General features: G+C 34.3%; 1 long non-coding RNA gene across 1 annotated transcript; it reads left to right on the top strand.

The window, feature by feature from the left end:
- Nucleotides 1–3,726: 3,726 nt before the first annotated feature.
- Nucleotides 3,727–18,287, top strand: LOC113459342 (uncharacterized). The gene is made up of 3 exons (XR_003380490.2): nt 3,727–4,087; nt 6,135–6,292; nt 17,557–18,287. It is a non-coding gene; the product is annotated as an uncharacterized LOC113459342 (long non-coding RNA).
- Nucleotides 18,288–19,662: the final 1,375 nt, after the last annotated feature.

The following is a 19,662-nucleotide window of genomic DNA, read 5'->3' as shown; positions in this document are numbered from 1 at the left end:
ATTAAATATGGCACTGAGCTCTGAAATCTCAACAAATTAACATGATAATAGAAACTTATATTACACATCTTTAAACTCAGTGATGACTTATTTGTTTTTTGCTTCCTTGGTAGCAATTGAGTAATATAATGAAGTTTCTAGGATAGATTTTTTTTCTGTTTTCCTTAATTTTTCACAAATAAATTTCTTATACTTGCCTTTAGCATTATCAGCTAGAAAAGAGGATAAACTGTCACCAGTCTGCCTCAATTAATTTTCTGTACTTTTTCTTTCTTGAAATATTTCTTACAGACAGTGCAACGCTGCTTCATATATACGTAGCTATCTATTGATATCAGAAAGATGTAGGTATATCCACAGTTTAAGACTTCAGTTATTATAACAGAAATATGGGCCACTTTCAGTCAAGTCATGTCTGTTTCTCAAATGGAAGAGAACTGGCACACTGACAGCATTAGAAAATATTTTGTCCTGTCAAGATGAAACCTCGTAGTTATGAGAGAAGAGTCCTGGTACAAATCCTTTTCCTCTGTTGCAGGCTGTAAAACTAGGAAGGCCATTTTGGTGACTCCTGCCCTAAGATGTACTGGCTCTTCACACAGACTTGCAAAGTAAAAGCAAAAGACATTAAGGCCCTATTTAAAGCCATTTCAAGTTGTCTTATGACCTTTAACAAATGGTGGGGTTATTTTATATCACAAATACATTAGATCTGTAATATAACAACTATTTTAGCTTTACTATTATCAAATTCATTAATACATCAAATAACATTTGATGCGTGTGGCACATATAACTAACATTTGAAGTTAGTAGTTTTGCCTTTTTTTGTTTTGGGATAACACTTGATGGAGGAAGAAAAAAGCAATACTAGTAATCCAGTCATTACTGAAGGAATTTATATTGTTCCATGACTAAGCTTCACTTAATTCAGTGAGTGAGCTGAATTGCTCACTGAATTCTATAGGCAGATCAAGGCTGAATTTTGCTATTTTTTTATTGAACTTTTTAATGAACTTTGCTATTATTGTATTCCTTTAACTACCAAGATTATAAGTAGCTCAAAATTATGAATCAAATATAAGCTACGTTAAAATTGCATAGCAGACTCAAAAAATAATGAATCTGCTTCTTTGTTACCAAAAGCTATTTGTTTACTTAAGCTGTTGTAAAGAGTGGACATCTAAAGATTAGTTTCTTCAAAGTGGAACTAATATTTTAAATTTGGGCATACAGAACTCAGAGCTTAATTACAAGTACCTAATTACTTGGAGAGAATCACTGAGTATTAATTTACAGACACTATACAAATATTTTAGTATATTTCCATGGCTATTAGATTCACTCTGCTGTTATCTTACAATGTGTGCTGGATTTTTTATATTTTTTTCTTAGGTAATCAGAATGTTGTTGGTAATATCTGACATAGATACAGAGAATCATGTAAATAGCTGAATTTTGTAGTGTACATAAGTGCTCAGGCTAAGTCTACCATTTTTTTCATAAGGGTGAACAAGGGATCTGAAGAGTTAAATCACGCATTGCCACTTTATTGTCAAATGATACATTGTTACTTTATTTTTGGATTTACGATGTTAACCTGCCAGGTAATACTAATCTACGACTCTGTATTTGAGAAAGATCCTAGGCTCAGCTCAACAGACTTCAGAAATCAAACCAAAGCACCAGAAATTGCCTGCCAGGAAAGTATTTATGACCTAAAAAAGGAGGTCATGAAAGTACACTCCAAGATTATTAGATGAGAATACTCCAAGAGAATTGATGAGAATAGAGAATTCACCTTAATTCACCTAGTTAATAGGGAGAAATGCATTGCTCAAAACTAATACTCAGAAGATGCAAAATTAGATTACTTCCATGAATCATCTTCATGATAAACCTCTTGCTTTACTATTGGGATTATTTTGATTGATGCCTAAATTCTTAAGAACACAATGGTAGGTTTTTTTGTCAATATTCCAACAGTTGCCTTAAGCTCCTGCTAAAATCAAGTAACAACACTTCTAGGAATGAGGTATCCACCACCTCAGCTGTCCCAGTGCTTCACCACCCTCTGAGTAAAGAATTCTTCCAAACATCTTCCTTCTTTCAGTTTGCACCATTGTCCCTTATCCTGTCACATCTGCCCATATATAGCGTCCCTCTCCCTCAATTTTTTTTCTAAGTTCCCTTCAGATCCTGGAAAGTTGCAGCCCCCCAGGTCTCCCTGAGGTCTTTTCTTCTCCATGTTGACCAGCCCGAGCTCTCTCATCCCATCAGTTTCTGCAGCCAACAAGTGCCAGTGTTTGGCACTCTCACTGTAGCAAAATAGAAGTTTTCGCATACTGGAGTTGAATTTCCTATATTTAAGTATGTGGCCTTTGCCTCTTATCCTGTCACTAGGTACCGATCAGTGACAAGAGTCTGCCTCCAACATCTTCATTCCATTTCCTGAGGTATTTATAAACAGGGCTGAGACTTTTTCCAATTTACTTGAAGGTAGGTAGCCACTGAAGACTGGTTAGGAGAAATATTTGACTCCTCAATCAGGGGACATGATTGTAGCAGTAAGTGTGCAACTTTCCATGTGAGAAATGCACTAACAAAAGCAAATAGGGATAGAAGCTCTTAGAACACTTAAAAGTGGTCTTATCACACCATTCTTTAAAGAGTTTCATGCTCAAAGCTATCTGTCCTTTTACAATGGTAGTGGAGAAAATGTTTCATCTCACTTTCAAACTCAGGTCTCAAATATTTCAGGGGGAAAAAAGAAAAGAAAAAAAAAAACCTAAACCAAATTAACACAAAAAGACCCATTACAGATCAAAGATCTAAATCAATTATATATGGTACTAATTAAAAACAAGTAAAAGTAAAACCATGTATTGCGGACATTATTAGCTCACATTTACTTTTTTCCCTTCCTTCTTTTTATCTGAATTGCACATTTGCAAAGCTTAAACTGGACCTTTCTATGAAGGTTTCACTTAGAAAGCAAAGCCATATTTTAATTCCAAGTTTTCTTTTAATAAAAGAAGTATGAGCAAAAGCATCAACATCACAAAATTCCGCCACATACCCCAAAAAAACAACAGAAACAGACAGGACAGAACCTTAATAAAAAAGAACCTGTAAGAAGTATATCTATCATAACATGGGATTCTCACAAGTGCAAGAATGAATTTTGATATTCTCTGTTTATGGGGATTTTTCTGAACTTCATCTTTGGTTGCTTTCATAATGTCTAGAAAAGAAATTTGTGAGCTTTTTTTATTTCCTGTATTTTCATAGGTGTCTTAATTAAGTTGTTAGTTGTTCATTCTGGCCTGGGTCACTCACTGAAAGATATTTAATCCATGATATATAATTATAGACATAGATATTTTGTCTCTGATTTAAACTGCTGAATTCCTTCAGACAGTTGCAGGCTGTTACATGTAAAATGTGTTTTGGCTTGTTTTTTTCCAAGAAGTAATCAAATGTTTATTGTGAATGTTTTTAAGCTGAGGGCTTTTGATCTCCTAAAGGTCTTTGATGATTATGAAAGAATTTGTCACCATGGAGTTAGCGGTAACTCTCCAACTGTGTATCTGCAATTTCAGATAAAGTTATTAGACTGTCTTTGTTACACTCCTGTTCTTATTCCATGCTGCCATGGTTTCAATTTTATTTAATTTGTTCTGGTCAGTGTCCTAATAATAGCTGCTGGTAGTTTTAAATATCAAAAGCTGAGGTAACATACAACTCAAATGACTAATTAAAAAAGGACTTGCTTGTAACTGGAATAAATTCAGTTTAGAGAGACTCTTTTTCACAGAATAACTTATACTGATGCTTATTCAAGAGGGCACTTCGCTGCCAGCAGCACCAACTACATGAACTCTGCCTGCCTGCACTGTGGCGCTGTTGGTTCCATTTTACAGGCATTGCAAGATGCCTTGATGAAGAAGTCATGCTGTCCTGGCTTTTCAAGTGAAACATTTGAATTGCTAAGCTGACCACCAACAGCTGTACTTTCTGCATGGATGGCTAGCACAGGAGGAGATAAAACTGCTGGCAAATCCAGTCCACTCTTGGAAAGCACAAGGTATCATGGGGCAGGTTTAATGTGAACCTTGCTACTTTTTTGTTTACATTAACATAATCCACCTAAGCACGTTGTTACTAAAGTTTGAATGACTGAAATTAATTATGCTGGCTCAAAAGGTTTCTGCTCCTACCATCTGTAACTTAATTGAGTGCACTATTATTTTAACTTTAATTAGTGAGCCAGCACCTTGAGATTTCTGTCACGAGCCAATAGCAGTAAACTGGACTGCCCACTGTGTCAATGTTATATGGCATTCATTAATCACATGCTTATACAGCATTTACAAAATTATTGATATGTTAAAAATTTTAACAGGTAAACATTATGACAAGGAAATCCTAGAGCTTTGCTTTGTGGATTGTTAATTTTGTTTTGGTTTTGTTGTTTCGTTTCATTTTGGTTGTTTGTTTATTTTTGTGGGGGAGGGTTTGGATGAGCTGGCATTTGATTTTGGTTTTTTTTCCCCTACCATTTGCCTGTTTCTCATTTCTCTCCTTACCTTTGAATAAATTGACATTAAAAATAATATTTAACATCTGGCATAAAGATTAATTTTTTTAAGGAAAGCATGCATTCCCTGAATCAAAGGTTAAAGTCTTGTGAGAGTCCTCCTGAAACATCAAGTTCTCTCCTGTAATTGCACAAAAATAATATTTTTTTGTCTAATTCCTGAGATTTAAAGGATGACTTGAAAGAAATTTTCACTTCCCTGCAGCCACCTTTCGTCCTCAGAAGCCTGGGTCAGATTTTATTCTGACATCATTTCTGGTCAGAACTTTAACTAAAAACTCACTGGTTTTATTCATTTATGCTATGTAGCTACCATATATTTTACAAATAGATATGACTCTTGCAAACATATTTTTGTTGACTATAAATAATCATAAAATTTAACAGACAAGACAAGTTATGTCACACTGCCCAATGTTTTGTTGGTTTTGGTTATTTTCCCCTCTTTCCCCCCTTCTTTTTCACTTATTCTTGCCTTGGGACAGCAGAGTTTCATCTGTTCACCAGTTACAGGCAGTTACAGGTTCTTCTTATGTGTCCAAATAATAATTAAAAAATATATATATATGTTTACTTATTTGGGGTTTTTTTTAGTACTTCTAAATCTGAATACTACATTTTTTAAAGTCCTAAATTTCAATAAATATTAAAACATGGTAAATATTTAAAAGATGGGAAAGCTTTTGTCAGTAGACACTGAGGAGGTATTGGTCACAAAATTCCAAGCGTTTTCAAGTAGGAAGGGTTGTATAACAAGCAATAGCAATCACAAAGCATTGTGTTGAATTCTGGAGACTCAAAGAAACAAAATTTTCCCATTTCTTATTTCCATTGTGATATCAGTGTATCAGAGTAAACTAACTTAAAAAACCCCGCAATATTTAAACTCTGTGTTTGAATTCTTCCAATTCTTGATTTCAACTAGTGCATATAGATCTAGATATATGCAGCATCTATGTAAATCATCTTCTACCAACAAATTCTCATAAAAATGCAAGGAACTGTGCTTAATGAGCACTGTTTTGTTAATAATTACGGAATGATTCAACAAGCTTTGGATGAGATTTTAAAAATGTAGGAGGGAATTCAACATGTCTTGTTAATTTGAGGTATATTGTATGTACTATTGAACCTATTATTCATCATTATCATACAGATGATCTTCTCAGACATGAGTCATTGTAATTAAATGCAGCAACCACAAAAATATGCACATTATATTTTATCTATATATTTACACTTGGCTCATTTGTACAATTTGTCAAAGAATCACTTTGACTACTTTTTAACTTAAGTGGACGTGTAGTTAAGCAACATTTTTAATATGGCTTTTGAAGCCATGTTATTATCCCTGTCTTTATCCTTCAGCAAAAGAATCAGATACAAAAGAACAGAATACAATAAAGTTTTTAATGACAGACTTGAGTTACGTAGGAGGCAAGATAAATTAAAGGTGTTACAGTATACATCTATTAGGACTATGATAAAAATCAGAGAAATTTCTTACTTGGGAACCTTATATTCTCTCTTTCAGAATGACCATGGTGAGATTATCACTGTTAACCCTTTTATCACTGGAAGTGATAAAGTTTTGCTGGATTGGACAATTCAATGGAAAATTACTGGATAACTGAAAGCAAGTATTCTGCTTCAAGACAAGACATTTACAGGCCCAGAGTGCATACTTTCCTGGTATGAAACCACAGTCTTTCTCATGGAAAATTAAACATGGCGATCTGCAACTGATGGGCAAATACTTTTATAACAATATTCTTACTCTGGATTCTCTCTCTCTCCTTCTCTCTCCTTCTCTGCTAATTCTGAGATTCCCATCTTTAGGCCCTCACAGAACATCTCTGCATCCTCAGTGAGTGCTTTTAAATCCATACATAGAAGATCTTCACCATATTAATAACACATCATCTGGATAACTCATCGTCCCACACCAAGTTGTTTCAAAGGATCTTATTCTGTAAAGTTCCTTTCTGAAGTCTTTTACTTTAATCTAGACCATGTTCAAGTATGTCCACTGAGGCATAAATCAAGTTTTCAGTCCCTGATTCTTTACAGTGGGGATGTAGATTTTTTTTTTTCTCCTCAAAACCTCTGGGAAGGAAATGAATAATGTTTCCATGTGCTCACTTTATATAAAAGTAAGAAATTACGGTTGTGCACCTTTAGTAGTTCACAGTGTAGTACAGAAGTAGTCTTGTTATGTTAGTCTCTCTCTCGATAGGGAGACTCATCTCAGAGTTTAAGTTTCATAAGCAATGTAATGATCTATTACATTTTTTTCAGGCTATGACTAGAAAATCCATTGAGGTCTAAAATACTGTTTCCAAAGTAGCAGAAACATAGTAATCATTTAAAAAGAAGTCTGAAAGAATTTAGAAAACATTGTTCAAGAGGAAATAGTGATTTATTAGACAGATATCTAAATATAAATCCTTACTGAACGCACAATATAGTTTCTGTTTTATTTGCTTTCTAAGTTTGTGGTGGAAAGAAAGCTTATGTTTGAATGATAGTTACGTTTCTAATGTCAGTATAAAGCAAAGATCCTCAAGAATATTTTACTAAGCTTATCACTCAAACATGTCCTCCTGCTATATTTTGAAAATCCAGGACAATTAACACTTTTGCAAATAAAAGATTAAAAAGTAAGAAGGGTGAGAAAATGATCAATTATGGACTAAGTTACCATAAAAAACTTTAGCTAGCTGCAAGATTTGCTAGGGATTTAAAATGATATTCAGTGTAATGAGTTTGAGGGTGACTTTTAAAATTAAATAATTATAAAATTATATCTTTTTAACAAATAGAATCCTTCAGTAATTTTTCTTTCTAATTATAAATTTCTAAATGTCCTTCTAACTAACAGCTGTGGAAGAATGAGGGAGCTTAAGCCATATTAATCCACATGTCACTGCTAATTACATTAAATTCAAAGGAAGACAGAAGACAGATCATCTTTCGGAAAAGCATGCAGATAGACCACAGGAGATGTAACTTCTGAATTTTTCTTAAGGCATGAAAAAGCTTGGATTTGAGCCTTTTTAACTTCAGCACTTATCATATTCTTGTGATCAGAATGTACAAAAAAAGGATGATGATAAAATCCTTAGTAATACATTCATTAATCCAGAGGTTATCCCTTCCCTTTACAATCCCCTCAAGCACTGCTTCTGTCTGAATTTTAAACATGATGATCTTGGAGCCTGACCTAAGTCACACATTGAAATTCAGTATATCCTGAATAATTCATAGTATTGATGTGCATTGGTGTTTAAAATAAAATAGATAATGCTTAGGGTCATGAACCTCCTCTTCATAAATACATTGGGATTGCATAAATGTTAGTTGAGGACTCTGATACCCAGACAGAGGAGCAGTCAATTCTGATTCAGGGATGCTCAGACTTTTATCCTGAGTCAAAACTCCATTGACTCATTGCCTTGGGACTTTGGATGTGCTTGATCCTTTACCTTGTAAGCTTGCACGGCAGGTTCAGTGGCATTTATTAATTATTCTGATTACCTGAAATAACTGAAAGAAAAATAATGAGGAATCCTTTGAAGTGTTAAGGAAATTGTTATTTTGTCTGCACATGAAGTATCATAGGAATGATAATAAATATTCAAAAAACCAAAACAAAACAAAACCGGAATTTTGCCAATACAAGAAATCCAATGGAAACTGCACCACTAGCATCATGTTGATGTTTGCCAGCTAGAGTTCTTCTTGTTGTTGTGTAGTACACATATCTTTTTAGCAGTTAATGAAATTATGTCTTTACCAGACAAATCCATCACTCTCAGTAAAGCCACATCAAATAAAAAGTAAGATGGAGTATATATGTAAAATAATATTTTTTAAAGGTTTTTTTTTTTAGATCACATGTAGTGAAAGAGCATGTGTTTCTTTAAGGTTATATGTTTAAAGACGTCATCAAAATGGGATACTGAGATGAAGGGGGAGGGAATCCTGATAACAGAGACAATGCTAAAAAAACTTGGTCAGTTAGGTCAGTGTGTAAGATCATGTGGAGTGTGAGCACAATGTCAGTGAGACCTGTCTGATTGAGGACCTTGTGAAACTGGCATGACATGGAAAAGCAGGAGGTAAAGAACAAGCCATATAGAGACACAGACCTGACAAACAACAATGGAGCTCATTAAACCCTGCCAGATACACAAATTGATGGACTATCAAGAAAATGGAGGAATCATTTCAGAGAGGACCATCATGGATTTTGCAATCCACTAGGGTGCCAACCGGGGGTTACAGGATGTTGATTGGGTTGGAGTATGCAAAGAAATGCAGGAATGTGCAGCAGAAAGGAGGAGCTGAGAGGACCAAAGAGGGGGCATAGAGAGACTGGAACATGAAAGGGGACATTGTGTGTTAAATAGGGCTGGTCAGTATGCTTGTCTGCTCACTGTGAGCCTGGTCTGTCTTTTTGTATCTTATAAATTTCTTAACTATCTTCTTGCATAATGACACTTCTAGCCAGTGTGTGCCTGCGCATGTGAGCTGCAAGGACTCAGTGCCAGCTGCTGGCGAGGAGTGTGGGAGTGAAACTTGCTGCCAGCTACTGGAGTCAGGCTTGGGTTACAGGCACCCCAGCCTGTGAGGTCTCAGTCAGCTACTGGAGATAATGGGGACCTTTATCTTCCAGCCACTGGGGCAGGAACAGAGAGACAGGGGCAGAGGCAGAGGCAGAGACACAGGCACATATCGCAGTGACCTTAGACGGTCACTGTGGTGAGAGAAGGACGAGAATCTTGTTCCTTGATCAGAAGGCTTGATTTATTGATATAAGATATATAATACATTATAACTATACTAAAAAGAATAAAGAGAGAGCTTGCAGAGGCTGCTAAGCTAAGAATAGAATAGAAAGAATGAATAACAAAGTTCTGTGTTCAAGAAATCTCCCCTGAGCTGCTCCTGTGATTGGCCCTTAATGGTACACATGGAAAGAGGGCCAATCACAGGAACCCCTGCCACATTTTCACAGCAGCCGATAACAATTTGTTTACATTCTTCTTCTGGAGCCCTTTGCTTCCCAGAAGAGGGACAAATCTCAAAGAAAGGATTTCTATGAAGAAATGTCTGCGACAGACACAGACAAGAGACAGAGACAGACAGAGGCCGAGACAGAGACAAGAGACAGGCAGAGACAGAGACAGAGAGACAGAGAGAGACAGACTTCCAAAAATGAACTACTGGTGGAATTGGGGGGAATGAGGCACATTCTGGGAATCAGCACCAGAGGCTGGAGAAGTACTGTGGGTTCTGTGTGCCCGGTTCCAGGTGAGGGATGTCTGTATCCTCCCAAACCAGTTACTCATGGGCTTTGCCTTTGACTTCCCTGTCAAACTTCAAACTGGAGAAGCCATCAAATTGAGGGGGCACCAGGGCTGGCATTCAGGCAGGGCTGCTGGGGCAGGTGGAAGGAAGACCTGTGCCAGTACTGCCAGTACTGAGAAAATTGGTGAGTGAATGTATGATTGTAAATCTGGAGAGACTGTATGTGCTGCACTAGTGACCTCCTGCCTCTACCAACACAAAAGAGCACAGGACAAGCTGTCTGAGCTTGTAGGTGGCTGCTGCTGAGGCCAGCACCTTGTCTTTGGCTGTGTCTGCGACCTGCAATGTCAGTGTTGTCTGTGTAGGTCTGCATGGTTTTGTTTTATGTTGGAGTTTTTTGTTTGTATCATTTTTTGTGTTTTGTTCTTGTTTTCTTTTTCTTGAGGGAAGATGTGGGTGGACATTTGCTTTGGTTTTTTTTTTTTTTTTTTTTTTTTTTTCAGTATGGCTTTATTTCTGTATATATAACCCAAAATCTGTGATTAGATACTGTATATAAATGTATAAAAACAGTTATTTTTGTTTATTTGCTCCTGTGTACTATATATTGCTTAATGTCAATTGAAGAAGTGAAACAATAGTTTTGTTGCAAATGTTATCATCTTCTCTTTTCTGAAATGAATTGTGGAGTAGTAAGAAAAGAACTAACCCAAACTTGGTCCAATACCTGCAATGTAGGTAACCATCATCAAAAAGTGGTTTGGATACAAACACTAAGGTAGTTTATAGCTCAGCTTCACAAATGATAGATCATGCTGCTTTCCTGCAAAAGCCAATAAACATATTTCCCTTTTCAAATGTTTTTTTTTTTTTTTTTTTTTTTGATGTAGGTTATCTTCACCTACTCCTTTAAATAAGACTGAGGACTTAAGAGCTGTCAAAAATTAATGCGTACTGCCATAACCATTTCGTACAAACTTGTCATTATAATTTACATTGTTTAATGATTAACAGTTCTCATATGACAAAATACTTTTTAATTTTACCAGGAAACAAGGAACCGTATCTGTTTAGACTAATAGCATGTCAACTCTGATATTTTCTCCTGACACCTATTGTGATGGAGAAGCACATGTGGATCATGTCTTCAAGTATAAAAAGTTATTGTTCTTTTACCTTTCTTTACTTTTGTTTTTCATTGTTTGAGAAGGTGTAGAAGTTTTTATAGGTGAGTCTGAAGCAGTGTTCAGGAAGGTAAAATTCGACGGATGATTAATCACTCCTTTTTACCCCATAAATGACAATCTCATTTAATTAATTTTTATAAGAAGGCAAGATGGAAAATTTGTAGAAATAAAAGAAAGCAATGAAATTATTGCATTCAATCAATTGTGCAAAAAACATAAAACCACCCAAATATTAAATGTAAGAATACAAGGACCTTTTGTAGCAACACAATTATTCTACAATTTATAATAGAAATTTTCTTTCTTTCTCTTTTGTATAAATTCAGTAGCATCTGCTCTCAGAAAAGAGTAAAAATGCAAACAGGTTTTACTTTAATTAGATATGACTATTCCTCAGTTTTCTAATGGAAGTATGATTGTTCAGTCAGCCTTCTTCATAGTTAAATAGCTATAAAACTAGAAAAGAACCAAAATCTCCAGATTGCATGATCCGTGTAAACAAAGAAACAAAACTCTTGATGTCTGAGTTCAATGCTAGAATAAAAATTGTGTTCTTTCCTATTCTGGTAATATGGAGTATGATTTCTTACAACTTTTATGCTACAATTTTTGCTGCAGAACGCTAGAATAAAAAATGTGTTCTTTCCTATTCTGGTAATATGGAGTATGATTTCTTACAACTTTTATGCTACAATTTTTGCTGCAGAACAAAATATTTAAAACACAGTTCTTCCTTAATAATAGTGTAGTCTAAAGGAAAGACAAACACATGAACAAATAAGCTCCTCTAACTGTAATTACCAAGTAAAGAAAAAAAAAATTTAAAAAGTGACTCTTTGTATGTAGAACAAATAAAGAAAGCAAATAATAAATAAACAAAGAAAATAAAGAAATAAAAGAAAGAAATAAAGAAACAAATACTGAGAAATCAGCCATAGAAATATGAAAATGGTCCAAGTTTTCCAAAATTTTAGTTTTCTGACTTTTTAAAAATATCACTAATTAAATATCCAGATGAATATGCATAGAATATTAGCATATTCATATGTGTATGCATATGTATATACATATATATATATGTGTATGTGTGCATATGGGAGAGTGTATGGATCCAGTCAGCTTTGTATGAGATAGAATTACCTAATTTACATTTTGAAATTAAATAATTTTCATTAATACTGAACCTTACCTTCAGTTTTCTGCTTATTTTCTGGCCCCTATTTTTCTCCTGTCCTCATATTTGGGCTCACTTCCTCTCTTTAGTGATGTTTCCCAAATGCTGATGTTCATCTTCTTCTCTGTATCATTTCAGAGGAAATCCAAGGTATTTTTGCTCCCCAAAAATTTTTTAAATCTTACAAGGCTTGAGAGGTCCAAACAACACATAGCAACTGGATTTTTTTTTTCATTAGACACCTAAATGTAAGGACTGACATAAACAGCACATTAAGTTTATTTAATATGTCTCAGAATACATAAGCTCTATGTTACTTGCTAATGAAATCTTCAACATGATTGCAGATTTTCTCTGTATGTTTTACAAAATCTCCCAGATGGCTGCAACTGAAAGCTCACAGATCAATGTAGTTAATGTTTTAAAGTTCAATATTTATAATTTCATTATTTTGTTAATTTGACAGCATTTAATTTGAATTAAACCTCTACATTAATTTTTAAATATAACAGAAGACAAACTCTCTCATCTTTTGCTGCTTCCTTCCTTCTTCCCTTCCTCCAAAATTAATAATTAAAATTCTTTATTATATTTATATATTAAGGAATATATTTATATAAAGGAACATAAATAATTAATTTTTAAAAAAAAATGGTTAAATATAAACTATTAGTGTCTGAGCAAACACAGGTGTAATTAAAAATTTTAACCACCAAAACAACAACAAAAATCCAATCAAATAAATAAAACCCAACCCTTCCCCCCCAAAAAAAACAACCTAACAAAAAAAACTGAGAAAGTCAAGAGTGGATTAACATAGCTCTTTGTAACTGGATGTGCAGTCATGACAGGTAGGAAGTTGTGGGCTGCTGTGCACTGAGTGCGAATCTTTGCACTAACAACCTTCTTATAGAATATTTTGGGGGCTTTTTTTCACTTGTGAGGATGTAAAATACAAAAATATTAAAAAGAAAGAAGTTTAAAATTTTGAAGATTTTTAAAGTGGAACCGAAATAGACCTTGACATTCACCAGGGTTAAAGGCAGAATAAGAAAAGGAAAAAAAAAAAAGGAGAGAGTTTATTCTCCTGTCTGTGAGCATTTCAATTATGCAAGGTGAAGCCAACTGCTATTTTGTACCAGATCTGAATAAGAAATGCTAATATAGAATAATTTCATATTCCTTCAATAGCTCTCTAAATTCTCAGTCAAAAAATTATATGGATTACTGACCTTCGCTGTTAAAACTTACTATAATTGCTTTCACACTGCATTGATAAAAAGATTTTAAATATTAACTTGTTCATTGCCAACAGGAACTGGAAATATAGTAGAATGCTGCAATTGTTAATGCTGTTTATATGCCATGCTTTACCTATTTTTAATTTTTTTAAATAAATCATCGTGTCTTTGGTAGACTAACAAACCACGTATTTGAAGCAGATTTCTTAGAGAAGTGGAAATTCCTATCAATCAATTTAATGCAATTTTGCAGGGAAGCGAGAACTAAAGATCCGTGATTTTCTTCTTTCATGGCCCACTAAAAACCACCCAGCTGAGCAGAGAAGACAGAATGAACTCCACATATTTGACCCTGAAGTTCCCAAAAGGAAACATGGTAGCTTTATAACTCAAAGGACAGCAGGGAACCCAGCTATCAAAGAAAATGCTCTTGGAGATCAGACTTCATTTGTTTTACTGCTTGGGGAGTATAGTTATTTAGAGTGAGTCTTAACTCATCCTTGGTCTGGTCTTACAAGAAATTTTTTTTTAATTTTGAGGAGTAAGAAAATCCAGATGCAGTCAGAGATAGATAACAGGTCCACACTCCAAAGGCAATGCATAAAGACATTTTTTTCTTAAGTTGACTTTCAGATATTTAGCAAGGCTCTTTGTAGAGTTGGTATGGGTTATTTGTTATGATCTTTGACATTATACTGGTAGTTATCAAGTAACATGTGGCATCCTGGGGACCCTCCAGTGATCTTGGTAACAAAACAGAAAAGTCAGCAAACTTCAGATTAACATCTAAGAAGAGGTAAATAATTTTGTGTGCTTTGCCACAGTAGTCTACCATTAAACTAACAATTACCGGATGAAAATTCTTGTCTATATTTAGGTATGGTACTTATATAAGCAGAAAGCATTTAAATGCCTGAGAAGTCTAGATAATTAAGCATGCCTTTATTTGCAAAAGAGGAAAAAAAAGAATGTAGGACAGCATACATGATGTTGTTTGGTTTTTGTTTTGTTGGCTTTTTCTTTGTTTGTTTTCTTCTTCTTTATTTTTTCTTTTTTACTGCAGCCACCTGTTTAATAAAAATATCTGTAAAGTGCTTTTTAGTCATGAAGCATTCTGTTGTAACATTTAGGTCAGGACTTTGTTAATTCCAAGCACTGTGATATACTTGCAAAGCCGGATTCTGGAAACAGTGTGGCCTTTCTGATGCTATTAGAGCAGAGGTGATGAAAGAGCAATGTCAAATCAATGAAAAGCTGTTGAGATGTCAGGATATGTCAATCTGTTCACTAGAACAGAATACACAAACTAGACATAAAATATCCATTCTTTATTATTTTCTCCAAGGCTATTTTTATGACATGTGCCCTTCATTTTGCTGTAGAAGGAAGCAAAAAAAGCTTATTAGGGAAGATAGCTTTTTTATTAAATTTAGCCTGCTCCCACATGCACTTGAGGATCTTGGTTTATTTCTAAACTTCTAAGGAATTGCTCCGACATGCACTTGAGGATCTTGGTTTATTTCTAAACTTCTAAGGAATGTGGTTACTTTGGAAGAAACACAGATTTTTCTCTGAATTACTCTATTGAGAGAGAGAGAGGGAGAGAGGAAGAAAAACTTGTATTAGAAGTCTCCAAAGACATATGTAATAAAGGAATTTATTTCTATTCAATGATAAAGCTCTTTTCTGTTAAGGTCAATGATTTTGTCAAATTTCACATATCTACTTATGACTACTGTGACAACTGCCATAAACATGAAAATTGAAAGATTCAGTTAAATCAGACTCAGCTCACCAGGAGCATGATAAATATGTGTCATACCTGTACAGGAGATGGGTCATAGGTGGTTTGGTATTGTGAATTCAGAAAACATATGACAGTTTTTAAATGCTGAGCTGAAGGTAACTGTGGAGCTGGAGCTGAAAGACTGAAATGTGTTCATCTACAGATTATTGGAATCTGAGAAACCTGAAACACAGAGTTATTCCTAAAGCCCACTCAGTCCCTCAGGAGACTGCATGACACACCTGTGCTTTTACGGCTTCACCTTGTTCTGAGCAACATCATCCATGCAGTTATTCAACAGTGTTCAAAAGGAACATTCAGAATATAAATCTGAACATTTGAAGGCAGCAACCAGGGCTAAATTGCGAGAACAGTTATCTCCATCCCATTGTTTCTCATCCATACTCTCTAAATGGTGTTTGCTTGGAATTTATTTGAAGCACCGTGGGGGTTTGTAGGAAAAATGGGTCATGCTGACTTTTGAGAGAAAAGTGGTCTAAGATCACTTTAGCATAAATGAAGATTCCCATTCTTTCTACTTAGCTACTCACTGGAATGAAATTACAGTTTAACCAATGAACCAGACCTGCAGAAATTTGCTTTGTGCAAACATGTAAGTGCTTAGCTCTTTATAATTTGGGATCAAAAATTAGCAGTATCGATGAGAATGTAGGGTTTTTTTTCATTTTTTTTCTCATACTGCCTTTTCAGAGTGAGTAAGCATCTTAATCAGTGAACTGATAAATTTTCTCTGTCTTCAATAAGCTCACTGTTGAAAAAACAAGGAATAAATCTTGGGCTATCATGCCATTTTTACTAACATACACAAGATGCAACAGCTGTATCTGGCAGCGTTATTTGCAGTTTTTATTTTTAGTTTGCTGACTATTGGCAACAACAGCCACACAATCAGTTACCTATTTATGATAAATTCCATAATATTTTTGTTGTTGTAGAAAACAAAAATCCTTGACAACAACACCACAGATTTAATTAATTCAATTTAATTTCCTGTGTAAGATCCTTCTAATATGTGTAGATAAACCATTGGCAATTTTCATATGACATTAAGATGTCCCCTTATATAACAAGAAGAAATTAATAATCTGGGAAGAGTTTACAGAACTGTTAATGACAATGGTAAGGCTTCTCATGACTCCAAAAACTTTGGAGGAAAATTTGTATTATGTCAATCATGCACATGATTAATATTTTAGTTTAGGTTCTGATGTAATATTTTTCATATCTCTTCTCTTCTGGATATCAGATAAGTATATAAAAATAATGTTTATTTTCTTTTACTCCATTTAAAGCCTCAATAAGGGCCATGTGTAGATCCATTGAATCTGTTGACGATAGCCAATTACAGTAAAGGCTGAATTTCACTTGAGATTTTTCTATAAAGAAACAAAGCCTGCAATTGCACAGATGATGCTGTTTTATACTGCAATTTGCACTGAAAAATATTTAGTGTCCTGGCTTGGGACATCATCAGGAAGTTCTGTTCAGCTTTCAGAGGGGCTCTGTCAAGGCTTTTCTTAATTTTGCAGTGCATGCTTTTCTCCAAACTTTTTGGAGAGGGGTTTCTGTGTATGGTGTCATTACCAGAAGACCAGTTAAATCTGTGATTAAAATTTTCTTCACCCATTTTTTTTGTTTTTAAATTTTACCCCTCTTAGCTGCTATTATGTTCACACTGATGCACAAATAATTATCTTAAACAATTCTTTTTTGCATTCAGGATTTCTATCTGCTTGGCTTTGTTTTTTTTTCCTCTTTTTAAATCAGGGAGTTTTTCTTATTGTCTTCTTCTCTGTTATCACAATTGGTAGTTGTTACTAATCAAATTCTTTGTAGTTCCCTAAAATCTCAGTAAAATTTCTGCAATGCTTTGCACTATCATTTATACTTCATGTGGCTGTGATGGTCCTCTGCTGCAAGCTGGGCTACATCTAGGAGAATTACAAATTACAAATATGTCTAGGAGAAGTACAAATTCTCATCTAAAAAGTCGTCTGGAAAAGAAACATGAATTTATTAAATTTATTAATACTTAGTGAAAGGTAATAAATGTTCTTTTGGAAGGAATGCAATCTTACTCTTTATTTATTTTGGTGTTAAAGAGGAACAAGTAAAGAGAGATTGCAATTCAGTTAGGTGTTTTTTACATGCAAGAGCTATAACCTAGGACATAGTCGAGATAAATCTGTGAGTGCAATAACCTTGCATTCAATTTTCTACTGTTTTCTGAAAAGGTCAGAGGAACATGTGTTGTGCCTTGAAGAACAAATCAGATGGGAAAGAAGTGGAGCTGCGCAATAAAAGCACCACAACGATAATCATTCTGTTGTATAGCAGCTCAAAGAAATGCGTTGACAAATCTGTGGCAACACGTGACTCTGAACAAACAAGGTTTCACAAGTGAAGACTGTGTGCTGTTTGAGCAAGGTAATCTTTTAGTGCATCAGAAGAGTGATTCTACAGATATTAGAAATATGGGTACACAATGCATGCATTGAGGCACATTTATGATTATCAATTTTGTTATGTTTAATTAAGGAAAATTCCTAAAAAAGTTCTAGTCTTTAAGAAATGACACATTATCTAGAAAATAGTTCTTCAGTGCTTGGTAGGTGGTGCTTAAATGTGCATTTTTTTTTCTGCATGCAATATAATTGAATGCATAATTTTGTGAAAAGTTTTTTTAAAAGCATAAATAAACATTCTGGTCTGCCTAGCTTGTGCCTAAATTTTGTTTGCCTACAGTACCAGAAATCCTAAGCACCAATTAATGTAAAGAGGTCCATTTCTTCTCCTGGTACACAGAAAAATAAAATAAATTCTAAAGCTAATTAATTAGTTGAAAGTAGTGATCACATCTTTAAGTAGTGATGCTTTGGCAAGAGGAACACTTTCACATATGCTTAACAGTAGGATCTCTTCCCTGACATAGTAAGTTCCTAAGAACTAACCTGTTATTGTTGTTCATCTGGATCTCTGTGTTTGATAAATTGACTCAGGGGAATAAAAAAATCACCTATTTTTGTCTTTATAAGAAAATAACAATAATTGTATCTAATAATGATGATATAGAAACATCTCAACATGGATGTTCCAGTTAAGTAGGAAAAAGTCCTTTATCATACTAAGCTTGTTTTCTTGGAAGTCATATCTATTTCCACTCAGTTAAAGGATCATGAAAGAATAAGCACTGATCCATGACTTACAGTGTTAACTAACACATAAAACTAAGTTCTACTCTAAAGTGCCTATATTGTCAGCAAAGAGGAGTAGATTCATTGTTAAGCCTCCAATAGGAAAAAGGCTTATAAATTTTTATAAGGCAGTCAGGTGAATACGATCGTCCCCATGATATCTTCTGAAATGTGCCCACTGATTAGATTGTGAAGTTCAAGAAAACTTTTTAAAACCAATTTAATTTCAAAACACAGCTGCAATTTTCATGCATGATAGATGTTTAAATTAGATTGGATCTCACTTCCACTTTCTATTTTAAAAACTTATTTTTTATTCTTTTTACATTACATTATACATGGCAAGACATTTTAGTATTTTCACACTATCTAACCAGTTCCTGGGGAAACTAATATTATCACATCTGTGGACCACAGATATGACTTTTTGTAGATAAGATATTTTGCTCATTATCCAGTTGAAAGATCAAACTCAGTTACACTGCAAATTAAAATTTGAAGCCTAAATTTATGTTTTTCAGTTTAAGAGTTAATTAGAAAAAAAAAAAAAGAAACAAGCTTGTAAAAAACTTGTATATTTCTACTGTCCTTAAGGTTTGCAACATGCTAAAATAAAAAAAAAAAACAATGCTATGAAAGTTACCAATAAATTCTCAGAAAAATAATATAACTCTTTTTAGACTATTTTTTCTGATCTATAATTCACAGAATTACAGAATATTGAGTTGGAAGGGACCCACAGGGGTCATTGGATCCAGCTTTTAAATTAATGTCTTCCCCATGCAGGGGCAGGGATTGAGCCCACAGCCTGAGCATGCTCTAACCAACAGAGCTAATCAGCAGGGATACATTTAAATGTACTGCCATTTCAAAATCTTGGCAGCTTAGAAAAGTGTTGGCTACATAGTTCCTTTACAATATCAGTTACCTTTGATGTGGTAGTCAAAGAGATAAATAAAATACTACAAAATATTATGGAATGAAAAGTGGAGCAAAATAAAGAGCATTATTATGCAAATAAATAAATGCATCACCTCTTTCTTAGTCATATATGATTTCCGCTACTTCAGCTATAAAGCAGAAAATAAGAAAAACAGGAAGCACAGCAAACTAAAACCAAACAAACAAACAAAATGAAGCAACAAC

The sequence above is a fragment of the Zonotrichia albicollis genome, chromosome 2, assembly GCF_047830755.1.
Source record: "Zonotrichia albicollis isolate bZonAlb1 chromosome 2, bZonAlb1.hap1, whole genome shotgun sequence".
In the NCBI taxonomy this organism is placed as follows: domain Eukaryota; kingdom Metazoa; phylum Chordata; class Aves; order Passeriformes; family Passerellidae; genus Zonotrichia; species Zonotrichia albicollis.
The sequence above is the reverse complement of the archived record's forward strand: the minus strand, read 5'-3'. Positions and strand labels throughout refer to the sequence as shown.